We start from the raw sequence: 6933 nt of genomic DNA on the forward strand, positions 1-6933 counted from the left end.
AGCCCGAAGACCACGGGCATCCAATAAAGGTCTCCGGCCTTGTCCCTTACGCACAGAGATTTCTCCAGTTTCTCTGAATCTTTTGATGATGTTATGCACTGTAGATGATGAGATTTGCAAAGCCTTTGCAATTTGACGTTGAGGAACATTGTTTTTAAAGTTTTCCACAATTCTTTTACGCAGTCTTTCACAGATTGGAGAGCCTCTGCCCATCTTTACTTCTGAGAGACTCTGCTTCTCTAAGACAAAGCTTTTATAGCTAATCATGTTACAGACTTGATATCAATTAACTTAATTAATCACTAGATGCTTGCTTTTTTAGCCATTTGTTGCCCCCGTGCCAACTTTTTGAGACCTGTAGCAGGCATTAAATTTTAAATGAGCTAATTAAGTGGATAAAAGTGTAAAATTTCTCAGTTTAAACATTTGCTACGTTATCTATGTTCTATTGTGAATAAAATATTGGCTCATGTGATTTGAAATTCCTTTAGTTTTCATTTTATTAAAATTTAAAAAACGTCCCAACTTTTCCGGAATTCGGGTTGTATAAGAACCAATAAATTGCCAGTTTTGTGCAAATTCAAGTCAGTTTCTCATGAATAGCTTTGCTTTAGTTTTGCAATGACTGAGTAGGTTATTATTCGTTTTTGTTTAAATTTTAAATTAACTAATTTTAAGCATTTATATTTCCGTCAAAGCTGAATCTGTGCATCTGGGTGTACTTGACAGGAGACTCCCCCCAAAAATGTATGTAAATAAGCGTTCACCAAGCTTTGAAGGAGTACCTCAGCTGCTAAGCATCCTGTGTCATTCACTGGGCCAATTGGTTTCGCTCATCATTATTTCTGCAGACCACTCTCTTTTGCATCAGAATTGTATTTCGTTTGGCCTCCAGCAGAGGGCGATGTCAGCGCGGATCCAGCAGAGAAAGTCTTTTGAATTCATCATTCTTAAAGCCTGGTTCACACGGCAGGATAATTAGGCCGATTTTAGCCCTGATTGACACCTTCCGACAATCTTAAGGATGCTCCGATTATCATAAAATAATCTGATCAGATATTCCTGCCGTGTGTGGTGTGTTAAGTCTGCTCTCCTCTGCTCGGAAGGACGTCGGGACCGCTCCGATCTCAAATCGGGGATATCCAACATGTTGGATTTATTTGGCCCGATTTCTTCTCGTGTGTGGTGTCCCCCGAGGACAAACGATCATGCAGCCTGTGGACTGTGGCGTGTAGCCAATCAGAAAGCGAGGTGACGAGGCGGTGAGGAAGTACCGGGAAACAAAATCAAAACAGCCGGCGGCATGGCGCACCAGAAAGTCCGGTAGACGTCGGAGATGGAGGACTTTGTCTCCACTTCTTTGACCATCGCCTTTTCTTGTTTTTCTTATGTTTTTTTGTCGGTTACAAACAAAGCACAAACTATGGCCACTGCATCCTCTTCGTCCGCCATGATTGTTTACTCTGAAGTCACGTTTGATCTCGAGAGATTTTGCGTCTGACCTGGGAATGCTCGGGAGTCAAATCGGTTCGTGTGTGATGTGTTGATTTTGCCATGTGGCTGCACACCACACACTGTATGACCAAAACTGTTAGAGCCGTGATTTTTTATCGCTGTGTGTGGGGTCTCTCAGGTTTGGAAAATCGGCCGACAATTTTAAAATCGTCCCGTGTGAACCAGGCTTAAGCCATCTATTCAAAGACTATTTAAGTTGTTTTCCCCATGAATTTGTAATGCATTTTCACAGTAATTACGACCACACGGATCTAAATAATAAATACTTTTTCTCACACAGATAGTTGTTGGTAAAGATATTCACTCGTTTAACTGGGTGGTCTATGTAATTTCTGATGACTGATGTAAAAACTAACCTGGGGACAAGGTTGCCACACCCTGTTGTAAAGTTCACAGTGACGTTATAAAACCCCACACAAATTTGGGTTTGCTTCTCCCTGGTCCAGCCAGGTACGAGACAGGAGCTCCTGCAGATGAGGCTGCAACTCAAACAAGAGATGGTCCATGACTAAGACTAAGTGGCATGCCTTTCTCACAGCATGGTCCAGGCCAGCCACAGGTGAAATGCAAGAAAACTGGTTTGAAGTAAAGGAGCACAACTGCTGCTGAAGGCTTTCTGTGGAGGTTCTAGATGTGCATTTAAATCTGAGATGTAATCTAACTGCTTACAAGCACCTTCAGTACACATAAAACTATTTCAAACACACACATTTTCAAACAAACATTACATAAATACAGACATACTGTAAAAAAATATGTGTACGCCATCTCACTTGAGGATGATGCACTTGTTAATGAAGGCCAGGAGATAATTGAGATAGAACTGGTTGCTGTTTATGGTTGAATCCCTGCGATGCTTCTTCCCGAATTATATGATTGCATCTCGAAATCTGTTTAGATGTAATGAGAGTACAAAATATTGTATTTAATCAATAACAGTTATGATATCCTGGTATTGCTAAACATACACACCTGCTGAGGAGGTTTTCCATCTCGTAAAGACCCATTTGGATCGCCTGGTCCTGTAGAGCTTCACTTATAATCAAAGCCACCCATGCATTTTCTTCTACCATCTAACCACCCAGACAACAGAGCAGTTCATATCAGTGCTAATTTCAAGCAATGTTTCGCTCATTGCAGATTAAGCAATTGCTTGATTACTTGAGTGATGATGGTTGGAAGGCTGGTGTGATAGCAGCCTTCATGTTCAATATCTGGTTCCTGGTCCCTCTGCCAGTCTGTCAAGCTCCACCTCTAGAGCCTTGTGCATCCACTCTGAGACACTCTTCTACAAACAATCACAGTACATTTTTTCAAGAACTTGTGGCCAGTTAATCTAGACAAGACAATTTAAATGTTAAACTGTTTGGACATATTTGTTCTGCAGCTGCTTGAGACCTTCCTGAGATATACAGTATGAGGTCCCAGGTCCTCAATATCTAGCTCAGCTACAAGTTCTTGCTCACCGATATTCTCTGAGTTTATAGAACAAATTCTCATGTGTAAGACTTTCTGATTACACACTAAATTCTGATTTAAGCATAGTCTTTACCTACCTGTTGTATATGTGCAGAACCCAGTTAAGAACAGCAAAGATTTCCCCACCCTCTAGCTCCCATCCACTTACCAGTACAAGATGGTTCTGCAAGAACTGGTGGCAGAAGCGCAGGTAAGCTCTTGTTAAATGATAGTGAGGTGGAACACATTGTTCCAGAAAAAGCCGCACTGTTGGATGGTCTCCCATAATGCAATGCTGTAGCGCAGATAAGTGACTTGCAAGCCCTGGTCTGCGAGTGTGCAAGTACGACGTGCTACAGAAACGAGCTAACACTGCCTTCTGCATCACCTGACCGAATAGTTTAAATGGATACATTAAGTCAATAAAAAAAAAAAAATCCTTTTTACATTTGAAGTTTGTGTCATCTTACAAGAAACTTTTTTTCTGGAACTTCTACCAATAGGAAAGGTCATCATCAAACCTTGAAGAAACGGTCCCTCCAGCAATGTGGTCTCCCAGTGGGCATGTGTGTGTTCTGTCCCAATGTTGACCTCCGCTCCTCCAGAAACACCTGATCTAGTGCTTCTTCATACTCCACTATCCATACAGCTGACACAAAAATTGTGGGGCTCTGACAACCAAATAATTCAAATAACTCTGACAACCAAAATAATTCAGCACTAAATCCTCATGCTCAGAGATGAACCCCATCTCAGACGATCCCCGGGGTCCCTGGAGCTGTTGCAGTACCTCATGCTGCCAGCGTTCTGGTTCCAATTATCTCCGAGACTCCACTAGTCTCTCTGTCTAGCACTATACTCCACATTGACATGAAAGAGATGACACAGCACATGATAACACAACTGTACATATTTATCTTGCATTACTTTAACAAACCTCAGCACTTAAGTTGGTGATAGACAGGGCCGTTGCTACTGGGGTGAAAAGTGGTGATGATTATAGGGGCCCACGCCCGAGGGGGGGCCCCCCAGTGATCTCAACCGACTGACTGATGACAGTCTAAAGACACTAGGACAGTTGACAGGCTGCGCATAGTCACGAAAGCTTATCATTTTTTCATGGACAGCAATGCCGAACCGAGCTCTCCTTCGAGTCCTCCTGCAACTGAACGAACAAATACAAATCGCAGTTTAAACATGCAAACAGAAAAAGATGTGAAAGAGCCCACTTCAGCACCTGGTGTTCTGGTGTTAAGGGTGCACGCTGAGAGATGCGTCTCAAAACGATTCAACACCAAATTTGCTCTTCTTGCTCCTATACCGATACACAAAATTATGTCAAAATACCCTTGTTGGAGAGTGTCCTCGAAAAAACTGCTGGTTATGTCTTAAGTGAAAGTAAACAGTGGAGAAATAAATCGGATGAGTATCATTATAATGGATGCACTGTCTCTTAAAGTGACCACCCCTAATTTACTTCCTGTCTGACATTCCTGACCTGGGCTGTCTTCCTGCTTCTCCTCAGATCTCCCAGACATGGATGGACAAATGTACACTTAATGATATTTTGGGAGTTGAATTAAGGAAAAAATTTTATTGTTTGATCGAATCGACAGCAAGTTTCAGAGGTTTTCAGTTGCGTGCATAAGAGGAATCTTATTTGTAAATTGTGGCCTAAGTGCATGTGAAAAAATGTCTGTCTTTAAAAAGAACAATTCACAATGTCCAATGCACTTCCGAGTGCTTCAGAGCAAACGCTTCACATTCCAGCATTTTAAAATTTGTGCTGTGGCCAGGGTTTGGGTGGTGGCCATTGTTAGGAAACATATTAAAACATATGTTGTGTTTGTTTCCAAATTCTCATTACATTACAAACATATTTCATTTTCAGTTCTTTTATACCTCTAGATTGTCTTAAATGACGTAATAAACTTGTTTGAGTTATTCACTGCTAACTATGTTGGTTCCTATGAACAAACCTCTGCTTTTCACTAAAGCCTGGGCTTTTATTGGCCCATTTAAAGTCGGGGAACACATTTGACTGCCAACAGCAAGCGTTGCCATATTTTAATGTCATTGAAGGGTGTTAGAATGAGCAGATTAGATGGGGGCCCCTAATTATTTTGGCTTTAGTTCTGGATTAACCCTCTGTTCTGTCGACTTCAATTCACATTCACCGTTTGATGAAATGTGAACTGACATAAATTCCGCGGCTCACTTTCAATCCTATTATGCAGTTAAATCACCGCAGTTCGAACCCAAGCAAGAGACTCTGGCGGGTCCCCCGAAGCCCTGACAGCTCCTCCTCGAAACACAGCGACCCACGCTACCTCCTCACATACCCACGCTACATTCTTAACCCCACATGAATAGGGCCTATTCAGTGAGGTAACGCGCAAACACAACCTAAATATTGTTTTTATGAGCAGCAAATAGGTGGCACCTCCAAAATAATACTCGTTTCTGGAATTCCCATCGTTCTTGGTCTTTTTGAGGGAGGAATAGCGCATTGTTACAATGACCGGGCTTGTGTTGTTGACCACATTTGGAACAAAAGGGACACAAGAAACCGGTATAACATTGAAAACGTTTAAATAATGCATAGCGTTAATTCGCCTCAGGTTGCGGAACACAATCAATTTTAAAACGGTGCATTAGGAGTTGAAAAGACATGAGGTTCAACTTTTTCCTCAAGTGAACCGTGTTGTTTTGACAGTTGTTTTGGCTATATCTACAGTTACCCGTTCGTTTTCCATGACGTTTGTTTGTTTATTTATTGCACTTTATTAAACTCTTTGAACTTATCTGAATATTACAAACAATTACAAATTCAAAATTATTGTTATATCACAGAAATTTTGTTTTTTCTTCTTCTTCCAAAATAAGCCTGAAAGAAATTACTACCATCAGAAACTACCATCCCTATCAAATCTTAAAACAATAATAAACCTTTTGTACTTGGTGGTGCTCAAAATTGAAACCCTATGCACGGTACGTTCAGTATTGTATTTCGTTTGGCCTCCAGCAGAGGGCAGCGCGGATCCAGCAGAGAAAGTCTTTTGAATTCATCATTCTTAAGCCATCTATTCAAAGACTATTTAAGTTGGTTTCCCCATGAATTTGCAATGCATTTTCACAGTAATTACGACCACACGGATCTAAATAATAAATAGTTTTTTTTCTCACACAGATAGCTACTTTCTTCATAAAGTGAAAAAGCTGCCTTTATGTTGACATTAAATGTAAATAATTTATTCATGATTGTATTTACATTTTATTTTACAGCTTTTGTTGACTGACTTTTTACAGACTACTTTAAATATGGCTAAATGTCCTGTAAATTGTATCAATCAAACATGGGCCACTTGATTTTAACAGTCATAAACTAAAGTATCTTTATAATGGAATGTTTTCATTCTCTGAAAAAGAGGCTTATTACTGTTTTGTTTTTATTGTATGGTCTTGTTGCAATACTTTATTTGAAATGTTATTGTTTTGTACAATGCTTTTCAATGGCATACAATTAAAATATTCAAGATTGTTTGTACTTTGTTTAAATAACTTTGGTGAAAACTGATTTCTAATATATATATATATATATATATATAACTTATAGCTATACTTATAACATATAAATATAATATATATATTATAATATACTTATAACTAATTAATATATTATCTGCAAACCCAGCTGCCTTCACAATTGCTCATAAACCTGTTGTGAGGTTCACTTTGTTACACATAGAACTACTGAGTTTCAACATTCCACTTTGAGTAATGTTTTGCTGAATATTACATTATGTTCTTTAGTTGTTCTCTTCATTTTTAGGGCTTTTGTCCTTTTTATGCAAGTCCAGTGATTTTCCCAGGAGTAAGAAAGAGAGCATTGAAATCTCCAAATTGGTATGGACCTCAACAACTCGCGAAAAGCCTCTTTGGCAAATCTCTGTTTGATTT

General features: G+C 39.7%; 1 pseudogene; it reads right to left on the reverse strand.

Moving 5' to 3' along the window:
• Nucleotides 1-1823: 1823 nt before the first annotated feature.
• On the reverse strand, nt 1824-3768 carry LOC132133320 (exocyst complex component 3-like protein; annotated as a pseudogene).
• Nucleotides 3769-6933: the final 3165 nt, after the last annotated feature.

Source organism: Carassius carassius, chromosome 50 (genome assembly GCF_963082965.1).
Source record: "Carassius carassius chromosome 50, fCarCar2.1, whole genome shotgun sequence".
Taxonomy (NCBI): domain Eukaryota; kingdom Metazoa; phylum Chordata; class Actinopteri; order Cypriniformes; family Cyprinidae; genus Carassius; species Carassius carassius.